General features: G+C 45.1%; 1 protein-coding gene across 3 annotated transcripts in view; it reads left to right on the forward strand.

Moving 5' to 3' along the window:
• Nucleotides 1–892: 892 nt before the first annotated feature.
• FAM110B (family with sequence similarity 110 member B) overlaps nt 893–12,115 on the forward strand; it is a 115,598-nt gene continuing 104,375 nt past the window's right edge. For 2 of the 3 annotated variants that reach the window (XM_063326903.1, XM_063326901.1), the window contains exon 1: nt 893–1,109. The gene's annotated coding sequence lies outside the window, so the exon portion shown is untranslated. Of the gene's footprint in view, nt 1,110–6,512; nt 6,630–12,115 lie in introns of those variants that run through there. The other variant, XM_063326904.1, reaches the window with a different exon arrangement.

Here is a 12,115-nt window from a genome sequence, read left to right on the forward strand (position 1 = left end):
AGGCTGGATGGGGCTTTGAGCAGCCTGGTCTAGTGGGAGGTGTCCCTGCCCATGGCAGGGGGTTGGAACTAGATGATCCTTAAGGTCCCTTCCAACCTAAACCATTCTATGATTCTACTATTTTAACTCGCGTGACAGGACTGCTGTGTTGACTTAAGTACCTGAACCAAAGGGCTGAAACCAGGAAGGTCGGAGGAGGTTTATAGGATAAGCAATGGAGTACTGTGGCGAAAAATGTGCTTTCAAAAGGTACCTCAATGATCAGTGAGCAACTGCATGTGCAGATCAATAGGCAAATGAGCGGACACATTTGAAGAAAAATCTGAGAAGTACCACAGACAATGGAAAACAGGTGTACCTGGAATTAATTTTTTACTAGTTCTTAGTGACTGCCGAGCGCAGAATGCTAAGCAACCAGTCTTTGCGATCCCACCTACCCTCTGCAATAAAAAAACACAACACAAACCCAGCTTAATTTAACAGGAGTCACCAGCCAGCTCCTGAGGCGTAAACAGGCAGCTGAAGCACGGCGTGTAGGCTGACTCCAACGCTGGATGCCGAGCAGCGTCTGGCACAGGTGGAGGGGGTTTTCATCACAGACCCAAATTAACTTCAGCGAGGAAGTTACCCCGCGCCTGCCAGGGCCGGAGGGACCGTCTTCGGGTGGGCGAAGCGCCCAACTTCTCACCCTACCGCCCTCCCCTCCCGGGCGCCGCTCGGCCGAACAAAGGCGGCGGTGGCGGCGGGTCCCCTTTGTGCAGCCCGGGCAGGGGAAGGGGCGCTCCCTCTCGCCTGCCTGGGGCTCCCCGCCCCGCCAACCGGGCCCGCCGGCGCTGGGCGGTTCCCAACGCTCCGGCCCCCGCACCCGGCCCGGCCCGGCCCGGCCCGGCTCGGTTCGGCGGCGTGTCGGGAGGAAGCGCCGGCTGCGCGGCGGGCGGCTGCTCGGCTCCTCCGCCCCTCGGCTCCTCCCCCCGGCCGCCGATCCGCCCTCTCCTTCTCCTCCTCCTCCTCTTCGCGGCGGCGGCTTTCTCGGCCCCGGTTCCCTGCTCTTCCCCGCGGCTTCCCCGCGCTCTTCTCCGGGAGGCTGCCGCGCCGCGCCGGCGAGGACGGTAAGGGCGGCGGTGAGGCCGGGCCGCTGCTCCGGGCGCGGCGGGGCCCGGGAGCTGAGAGCGGCGCCGTCCCAAAGCGGTTCCCCCGCGCTTTGCTGGGGGCGGCTCCGCGGAGAGGCGGCGGCGGGCGGGACCCCCCGGCCCTGGCGTCTGGTGAAGGGGCGGCAGCGCGGGGCTGGCGGCGCCGTGCTGCCCCGGGGGTGGGCGTGGGGCTCGGCCCCGCCGGGCGCTGCGGCAGGAGCCGCCCTGCCCGGCCCGGCCCTGCCCTGCCGCCGGGGGTCGGTGGGGCGAGCGGCTCTCCCCGGTGACAGGGAACAGCCCCCGTGGGGGTCGGTGCCACGCGTGGGAGCGGGGCCGAGCCGGCTTCGTCCCCTGCCCTGGGTGTGCGTGTGAGGGGGGGCGGTGGTTCTGGCCCCGAGCGGGTCGGCGGCGGGGCGGGCAGAGCGGTTTGGCTCCTCTGAAATTCCTGGCTAATGTCAGGGGAAAACATATGGCCCAGGAGAAAGCCGCTGGAGGGGATAAGCTGTTGAACTCCTCCGAGTTATTTCCCCGGGTGGGTGCGAAGTGTGAACTCCCACCCCTCTCTGCCCCCCGCCCCCCCGGGATGCCCTTTTGGGGGGACGCGGCGCTGGCCCAGCACATGGTCGCCTCCCTTGGGTCTCTGCTCGCCCTGCCCGGCGTCTGCCCCGCATCTGTCACAACACCGCCCGAAACCGGGCCTGCCGGCGGCGGGATCCTTCTCAAAGTGCTAATCTGACCTAAAGAAAACTTCAGCTGGGAGAAGGGAGGAGGTTTATCCAAAAGGTAATTTACTTAAATGCCTTTTTTTTTTTCCCCCCTCCTTCTTCACTTACTCAGACAAGGCGTGTGTGAAAAGAAGGGAGAGCAATGGAATTATTTGTGTCCCAAGATCCAATGTATATGGCAGCTCATAGGGCAGAGAGGAAGGTTAAAACTTTCAAAGACCTGGCACTGGCAAATTAACATCTCTAGTGAATCATAGTATTAACTTTTTTAAACTTGAATTTTACAGTCATCTGCGTGTTAATCCTTACTTGTATTTAAACTCTGCAGTTACTGTGCTCAGATATTTAAGGATGAAACATCTCCTTTGTGCTTAAAATGACAATGCTACTGTGTTTTATAAGCAGCAAGACAACTTTTATCTTTAATGTAGACCTTTTTATCACTTAGCTGTAAATACTTGTTTTGTTTGTAAATCTGCCCCTGGTTCGGTGGGTGGCTTTGCAAAGGTCACTTCAGTTCAACTTCCTTTTTTTGTAAAATGCCTGTATTGATTTCGTACAATACTGGGTCAGATTTGGCATTTCTAATTTATTTCACATTCATACTTATGTGCCATAAGAGCCACGCTTTCTAAAGCAATTTGTCCTTGGTTCTGCCCATAAAGCCTGTTGGCTGATCTTGGTGTGCGGCGCACAGGGGGTGCACAGCTTGGCTTGTGTCTAACGTTAAGTGTCCTACTTATTTAAAAATGTCGAGAGCTCTAAAAGGGTCAGTGTAATCCATACCACACGTGCGCTCAGCTGACCTAGAATTAACAAGATAAAACACTTTTGGAGGAAAAGGTGGCGCGTTATTTCCTTGTGTGCGACTAATGCTTTTTGAAAGCTTAACACTTTTTTTTTTGAAAATTGCTTTTTCAAAGCATCCCGTGCCGTGCTTCTCAGTCCAGAGGTGGCTGAACACCCCACTTCTGCAAAGGTTTGGCTCGAGGTTGGTGGGACTGGTGATGAGAGCAGAAGGTACCTAGCACTGTGAATGTGCTCCCGGGGGGAGATGTACATGTTGGTGATGGTGGCCAGAGGAGGTGGGTGCAGAGACCACTAGTCCTTCAGAGATGGCAGGTGGCCCTTGCCATGATGTGGGGCTGTTGGCAGAGCTGTATGCCTGCTGTATGCCCTGCCAGGGCCCCCCCTATTTTTTGTGGGCTAGTAACTTCTCATGTCAGTTGCCACGGTACTGAGTTTTCCCTCTGTGGGCAGAAGGTAGATGCAGTGTACATGCGGGTATACCAGGAATGTGGTGGTAAGTGTGATTTACTGCCTCGATGGAACTGATAGCCCGTGCCAGCAAGTTTACCGTGTTGCACAGAAGGCCTGGACTTCCTGCATGCCAAGGCATCCATGTTAAGAAAATGATATCACAAGCTAAAGTGAAGAGGGAAAAGGTGTTTTCCAGATTCATGTGGAGAGCATTCGTTGCCACTTTGCCAGAGCGGTTCTTTCCATGTCCTGCTGTAGCACTTGGCCATCAGCACCCTCCTTCCCTGCTCCTTGTACGCTTGTGGTGCGCATGCTGGAGACATCAGATCTCAAATTGTTGCTGGAGGCACTTAGTATGGGTGCAGTCTTCCAGTGGATGGGAGGTGTTTTTTTGTTAAAGGTTCATGTTGTGCTCCGAAATCTGGGGGGCTAACATTGATTTAGCGAGGGAAAAGTGAGACAAATTACAGAACATTGCCTTGCAAATGTGTTCTGGTTGCTCAGAGCTCATTTGAGGTACTGTGCTAGTGTATAAAAGGAAAGATGTTTCTCATATGTGCTTTTGTAAGTATGTTTCCCAGTGGTGACATAGGAAATTGGTACACTGAAATATCATAGGGTAGATTCTGGCCATTAATTGCAGCGGAATGCAGAGAAAATGAAGGCTCCTGTTTACAGCCTTGCCCAGAACTAGAGGGCGTATCTTTGAACTTTGGGTAAGGAATGTCTCTGGTCTCTCCGTGGCTGACACTGGGGCTTGCTTTCCAGTGCTGGATTACGGCTCCGTTCCACAAGGCCCTAAGCACATGTGTTGATGAGCCACAAGTTAATTATTTTAAATTAAACTGAAGGGTAAGTATATATCAGCTACAAAGTGCTTTTATTTCAAGGAAGTTTTATTTTAGCAGGGCAAGTTCTGAGAAGTTAGAGGAACTAGTTTGTGAAGTCCACATGGCTGAAGACCTGCAGGAGTTAGAGGTTGGGGGGCGGGGTGAAGAAAAGGCTTGGACTGTCTTAAATGGAAGGTACAACAGCTGCTTGGAAACTGCATTTTAAGGAGGAGTAAGGAGGAGGAAAAGCTTGCCAAGTGGGGTTGCGGACCTTGCTGTAAGAATAACATAGTGCAAGTTACCGGAAAACCTGTAAGGAATGAAGGAGGGGATTGATCATCGGATAGCAGAAACTGCAGGGATAGCATGTGAATTGCCAAAAGTTGGAGCATGAAGAAATTTAAGATGAAGAAGAAAAAAAAAATAAAAAGAGGAGGAGAAGTTGGCTATGATATTGTGAGGGTCAGACTATAGTTGAAAAATATGTCTAATCTCTCCAAAATTAGCAGTTATAAACAGTTTTAGATAGGGATGAGGATTTGAACATGGGAGAAAGACAGGGTGTCAAACAGAAATGATCAGAATAAACGTCTCATGCCTGCTTCCAGATTTAACACAGTCAAACTAAGGAAGCAAATGGCCTCTGCTTTGGGGTCTGAAAGAGTCGGTGCAGGACACCGGAGCCAGGTTTAAAAAACAAGATTGGTTGCTACCTGTCAAATTGAATGTAGCAGTTGTGATGGCACTATAGCATAAGTAGTATATTTTTATTTATTTTAAAAGGAGAAGAGAATGAAATCTTCACACATTTTACTCTGGTCTTAATAGTATTCAAGGATTTAGAACAAATTTGGAATGGAAAAAGTAATTAAGTATATAAAGATAAGTGGAAAACAGGATGAAATGCATCATGGATTTGCCACAATTAGGTCATGGAAGACTAAAGTCATATTATTACTGGTTAAATACTGAGTGTCCTAGACAAAAGGAGCAGAAGGCTTCAGTTCGAAGTATGCACACCATGGGGTGACACCGAAAGTGATTAAATTGGAAGTATGGGGCTTGGCTAAAGAATGGTGAGGTGGCTTGGAAGAGCAACCTGAAGAAGGAATTGTGACTCTATCTGCATGAATAAAGGAATTATTGCTCTGGATCGGGGCTGGTCTCTTTACTTCACTGTACTGGCTGAGATAACTATATGCAAAGGACGATTGCTGATGAGGCAAAGTTAGGAAAGCTAGTCAGCAACGAGCGGAGTTGGATTATTGCACAGGAAGAACTGAATGTCTGTGATGACTGAAGCAATAGGAATGAGAGGAAGTTAAATAGCTCTAAAAGTGAAGTTATCTACTGAGTGATTATTAACACCACATCTGCTATCAGTTGGCAGGTCATCCCTTAAAGCAGGCCTGGAGGAAAAGACGTGAATGCCATAGTCAGATTGAGATGACTATTTGATGGTAGGCATAAAATGAAAGTAAATGTGATCCTCAGTGAGAGCTCTCCAGTGGAGATAGACAAGTTATTATGCAAGGTGTTAGGGAGACTTCATGTCAAATATTGTACATAGTTCTGGTCACTTGCATGCAGAAAATATTAAATTCTAGTGGAAAGTGTACAGGGACATCCAGGCTACAAGGATGATGGGGCGTGAACAGTCTGGAGTTTGACCAGAGACCAAAACTTAAACTACACTGGCTTTTGTAGGTTAGTAACAGCGGAGGGGGAGATAGCAGCTGCTTATAAATTCCCTCGGGCAAATTCTTGGAGAAGAGGAAGGGTCATAAACTGAAGGCTCATCTGTAATTTTGGATTAAAAACTTGACATACAAGAGGATGATTTGATGACTTATTGAATGAATGTTAGAATGTTGTACATGGGAGATCCCAATGAGTTTCCTAACTGTCCGATTTTGGGTGCCCTCCCAGCTGTACTTCTCTTAAGCCCCAGTTTGTGTTTAAATTTGCATGTGACTATTAAGGAAATGGGCAGTTTGAGTAACTCAGGCTACCGTAACTTTTATGCTTCGATCTTCTCTGCTAATCAACAGAAACAGAAAACACTTCTGTGAAAGAGGTGTGATGAGCAGAAATACTTATTTTTGGGGAGTATGTGTTGTCCAGTCACTTGAAGATGAATGGAATTTATAACAAGTAAGACCCCTGTCTATGGCATTACTAGCTGCTGCTTTTTCTTCTCTTTTAGTGTATAATGGAGTGGAATCAAATATAACTCATGAAATATTAAAGATAACCACAAATTAATATGCGTGGGACAGAAAAAGCTTAAATGGATGTACAGGCTGGAGGTCAGGATGGCTAACTTGAACCCATAAATAAATAAAAGGTTTATGCTTTCCTGTTGAGTGTGTGCTGGTATCTATCTTCTGCCTGATTTCATGCTCTCTGGTCTTGGGAGTGCTCCATGGCACTGGCTGCATCTTCTTGTTTGATGACCATGCTCCTGGGAATGGGAATAGGGAGGCTTCACCCAAGAAGGGACTCGAGCAGAGCCTTGCGCAGTAGGTGGAGTGCAGGACTGCTGAAGACCCAGGGTGGGGGCTCCCAGCCAGGAGGATGTGTGCTCATCTATGGCTTCATTTTGCAGGTGTAGCACCTGACCTAGGTGCTGGTGCTGAACTATACAAAGGCCAACACAACATAACCACTGGGAACAAATTGAGGTATGAGATACAGGTTCAGACACTTCCTCTAGCAACTCTGTTGAAGGCTTGTTTGGTACACACTGAAGAGGCACGTGCCTCATAGAAAGCGTAATGATGGTGTATGTGGTTTGAAGGCTCCACCACGTTGACTTAATTTGATCTCTGCTATAGCATCAGGTTCTGTCCATTTATAAGCTGTCCTGTAGTTGGGCTTTGTATGCCCAGTCAAACTTCTGGAAGTCTTTGAGATGACCCTTCAAAAAAGGGAGAATGTATGTCATCTGTGTGGATGCATCTTGAGAAGAATCATTAAAAAAGTAAGATGCTTTGAGTGTGTTTTGTACATCAAAGCAAGATCAGTGTCTTGACATTGCTTTATGTCTGTTTGTTTTGAATTTATAAGGCAGGTGTCTTGCTTCCTTAGAAATAATCCAGTTGCAAGCTCCTTTCCGGCATAGTTTATTAAAACTCAGAACTGTTAAATTTTAGGTGTTTGCTTTAAATGCATGTGTGTGTTTTCTTTAAAGAGGAGCTGTGTAATGAGCTCAATGTGTCAGCATCCCCCATAGGAAATAAACGTGAAGAGATTGTGTTGAGCCATCAAAAGAATAATTTAACAATCCCAGGGAAAATTGAATTTATTGTCTTGGTAGGTTTTAGCATGTATTATTAGGTTATTCACTTATTGTGATTTTTCATTTGCTCCTATTGCTCTTTTGTTGGGTTTATCATTAAAAAAAGATGAGACTAGGGCTATGCTTTGCATTTTTATAGTGTCTTTCACTTGACAGCCTTCAAGTTCCAAATATTAATGCATGAGGTAGAAAAGTTATTTCAGATTTACAAAGGAGGGATTCAACCTAAATTCAAACAGTCTCTAGCAAATGGTAGAGCAGAGCACTTGTCTCCTGATGCTTTGCTGTGTTCTTTAAAAACAAAATCACTCCAATAATTTCCTGTTACAGTTTGAGGTCTTGGAAAAGTCTGCATTAAGAGATGGGAGGAAATGTTTTAAGACTTTATTGGACAGGGAAGATAACAGCAGCATCCAGTATTGTCTGTAGCCCAAACACGTGGAAAGGAATATCCTCCTCCTTGTTAACAGGTCAGTGAACTGTGGGTTCATGGTGAGCATGGTCAGACTGGGAAGCAGAGAAATGGGTTGCAGCAAGGAGCAAGTGGTATAGGAGACGGAGGTAAAACTTGGAACATGCACATGTGAAAGAATACAGGAGAGAAAATGTGACTGAGAAAATGAGAATTACGGAAAGATTGTGAGTGGACAATCTGGTTAACGTGGAAAGGAAGAGAAAAGTTTACATATTACACATGAACTGAGTATGCACATTACCTTGTGTCCAAATTAAATTGGAAATCTCATGTTTTATTCATTGCTGTAACAGTGGGATATCTATTAGCTGGTTGGGGTTGCACTGTTTAGAAAAGCACTTTTTGAATGAGGAAGGGTTACAGCGGGGAAGGAACAAAGCAGAACCTTAGACCACACTGAAGGAGAACCTTTTAGATTTGAGCATTTGTAAATTACATGGTGTCTTGCATAGTTAAAAAACAAAGCAAAGGAGAAGAGTTGTGGGCAGAAGAATGGGGAAAGAAAGGTTGTTCTGCAGCTTTCCAGTGGTTTAACTTTCAGGTTTACACATGGTGTTTTTTTGTGCAAACAGGAGCTGAAGGAGTGTCCTTCTGTTGTGAAAGAACCATTGGTAGCAGTGTCTTCCTCTTTGTCCAATACCTCTACACAGTATTAGACAAGTATGTTTTAAATAACTACCCAAATTCATGAGCGGACCCAGACCTTTGGAGTTGTAATGACCTTTGTACGTTGTCTTTCTCTGTTTGAGGAGTTAATCTGTGCATGTTGCCATTTGGGAGGTCAGGGGGCCATTAGAAATGAAACTGTTTCTTGTGTGTATATGTGCATATATATATGTGCAGCCCAAACTAGGATAGAAGAGAATCATTTAAGTAATGGTTGGGTAGAGCACTTTTGAGAAGATGATGATAATATACGCTTTATTTGTTCTTTATTTTATATACATAAAAAGTAATGTTGCTGTGACCTATTTGACAGAATGTTTTCTCCTCCTGTCTACCCCCAATGGTATTAGACCTGTTTTTTAATCTCTTAATTAAAAGAAATCTTGTCACTTCCCATGCATGCATGTACTTCAAGACTACATTTAGAAAAAATTGAATTTAATACTAACGTTTGTAAATCAGTCATGTAAGTACAAGTAGTTAAAATGTGATAGATTTCACTTGCATGTTGTATTTAATTGCGAGATTCTTATTGTCTGTGTTGTTTTGCCTTTCTGAGCTATGATATTACTGAAGTATATTGCTATTGAGTTCTCCCAGTGTGTTAGTTTTGGCTGTTGAATGATAATTGCAGTGAGTGATGATGCTGAATGAATTTAAATGGTAGGCAGTGTGAATGGGACTTCATGGATTGCTTTTGCTCCATTTGGATAGATGTTATTTTCTCACTGAAGATCACTTGGGGCTGTTGGACTTCTTTTTTACATAATAAAACTTGATGCAATATGTAGGGACTTGCCCATAAGTCAGTTAATTCCATTAATTAATATCTGCTAATTGGAAACTAGAATCTAAATTCTGCAACATTTGAGATTTCTGCAATGCGTTTGTATAAATGTTTGGGGAGAGAAAATGTTGTTCTCCTCTGATCTTTGCTTTAATAGTTTGAGGTCTTCACTTGTGACTATAATAAAAAAAACTTGTATATTTAAGAAAAGAAAAATCTTAACTTGATTTTTTTTTTCTGGGGACCCTTTTATTATAGTAAGTTTGTGCTATCACAAAGTTTCTATTTTAAGAATGAGATATCGTCTTTTTTTTCCTGTTTAATTGAAAGATGATCAGTGTCATTTCTCTCTTCCTTCCCTCTCCATCCCCCTTAAAACAAAACCTTCAGTCCTTGAACAAAAGTGTCTTTGTTTTTACATTTGTTTTATGAAATCGCTTAAATCCTTTGGGAAAAGCTTTCCTCTCACAGGAAGAGGCGGGGGGAAAAAAACCCCAAACCTCCTAAAGCCAAAAACAGCAAGCTTGCTACCAGACATCACAATGTTTTGCTATCTGAATAGTAGCAGATTGCATAAAAGAAGTAATTTCTCATCTTAATGAATGAAAAAGTGCAATTGCAGAAATGCACACAAATAGACATATGGTTTTCACTCAGCAAATGTAAAATTAGTAGCATTTGAGATAAAAACTTGCTGCATACCTTTCTTGGAGGTTCTTTGGACTGTCAGTGTTGGGAGCGGAACTTAAATGAGATATTTCAAAGCTCTTTAAGATGAGAAAATCATCTGCTCCCTTCTGGCCTTTCTGATTTTTGTTACGGTAAGCAGATGTGTGAATTACCCTCTCCTGATCTAGGAATATGGCAACTCACAGCAAACATGAGCTAAGTGAGAGAATGAACCATAAAGACCAAGAACTATGTGAAATATCACCCTGCTAATTTGTCTGTGTGAGCTGTATCCAGAAATTATATTAAAGAACAGGAGTGCCGATGAGATAGAACAAAATTCTTGCAGCATACTTTCTCCCAAATGTAGTAAAAATGCAAAATCAAGACAGTGGCCTACTATTTGGAATCGCCTATGTTATTATGTGGGCTGGGGGGATCAAGGATGAAGGAAAACTGTCGAAGTAAATGCTGAATATGAATGAAAAAATAAGTCCTCCCTTAACACCAGGAGGTAAGGGCTTATTTTCTGTAGAGTAGGAAAACAGACACTGGACTAAAACAGTGGTATAGGACTGTCCTAGAGGACACCTTTGTAAGCATTATATGGAGAATTTAGAGTATTGTGGCCTCCTTGGGATCCAGTGGCACCTCATATAGCATCTCATCAGGTCTCAGGCAGCTGTTGGACTTTGCTTGATGCTTCCTCTGTTTGTACTCTGTGTTGCCTCTGTCCCTGAAGCCCATGCTTGCATGAATGTTTACAGTATGTGCTGGGCTTTGGTGTGTTCACAACCTGTACATTCGCTGTAATTTTGATACTCTGCACTCATGACTTATGAGGAACAGCTGAGGTCACTTGGTTTTGTTAGCTTGGAGAAGAGAAGGCTGAGGGGTGACCTCATGATGGCCTACAATTTCCTCAAGGGGAGGCGGTGAAGGAGGAGGTGCTGATCTCCTCTCTCTGGTGACCAGCAATAGAACATAAAATGGTATAAAACTGTGTCAGGGGAAGTTCAGGCTGGGCATTAGGAAAAGGCTCTTCACTGAGAGGGTGCTCGGTCACTGGAACAGGCTCCCCAGGGAAGTGGTCACAGCACCAAGCCTGTTAGAATTCAAGGAGCATCTGGACGATGCCCTTTGCCATGGTTTAGTTTTGGGTAGTCCTGTGAGGTGCAGGGAGTTGGAGTTGATGATCTTTATGGGTCCCTTCCAACTTGAAATAGTCTGTGATTCTATGAAACAGCTGTGTCGTCATGACTGAGCTGTACATAGCATGATGGTGAACCCACATGTCGCTTCCTGGACTTCTTATACCTTAACCTTATAGGTACATCTGCTCATCCTTCTGGTGCCCGGGAGGTGCACTCTGCATTGCGTTCTGGAGTAGCGTCCTTACCACCCATAAAGGAGCATGTACAGTGATGATTATATGGCTGTTCACGTTATATTTGAAACATTTTTAAAGTGCTCTTCATGAAGACTATACCAGAGAATTATAGGCTTTGGGGAGATAGAAGCTGAATTAACTTGTGCTTTGCTGGCTAAGCAGCATTAATGTTTTCATTACTTGGCCTAAAATGGAATAGGCAAAAGCTGTAGGGAGAGGCCCTGTCCTCCAGCTATGTTGGGTTTAATAAAAGATAGGATTTCTCCTTCTAAACTCTCATTATCCAAGAGCTGCTGTGAAGGTATCAAATGATGCTGTTTAGATTGTTGCAATCAACTAATTTGATTTCCATATTACTTCTGGATGACTGTTGCTGAAAAGGCTTTTTATAAGGTGCTGTGCTCCAGTATGAAATCGGATCCTAGCACTCCATCTCCTACTGCATCATATGGGCTGCACTGCTCAGCTGGAGAGTGGAGAGGCATATTTGCCTCCTGTGCTATCATTATGGTCGGTGCTAATCAAATCCTACTAATGGTGGTAAGCTTTCTTTACTGCTGAACATCAGGATGATATTATATATTTTAGTCAGAGGGAGTCGGTGAAGCTGTAGAGTGGAAGAGCTGCCCACCCTATAGACCCCATGCTCACTCTCCCAGTATCCTTCATTCCCGTTTTGCTGCATGGCCAAAACATTTTCTGTGAAAACTCTGTTTCCTGTAGGTGTTGCAGCTGAGGTGGGACAATGTGGAGACTGGAGGGACAAAGACTGGTATCAGAAAAGCCCTGGCAGTATTGCACCTAATAATTGTGCTGTGGCCTAGGAGTGGACGTGGTTAGTATTGCAGTGCTGCAGGCTGGTAGCATGTCACCCGTTGCTGT

The sequence above is a fragment of the Chroicocephalus ridibundus genome, chromosome 2, assembly GCF_963924245.1.
Source record: "Chroicocephalus ridibundus chromosome 2, bChrRid1.1, whole genome shotgun sequence".
Taxonomy (NCBI): Eukaryota; Metazoa; Chordata; class Aves; order Charadriiformes; family Laridae; genus Chroicocephalus; species Chroicocephalus ridibundus.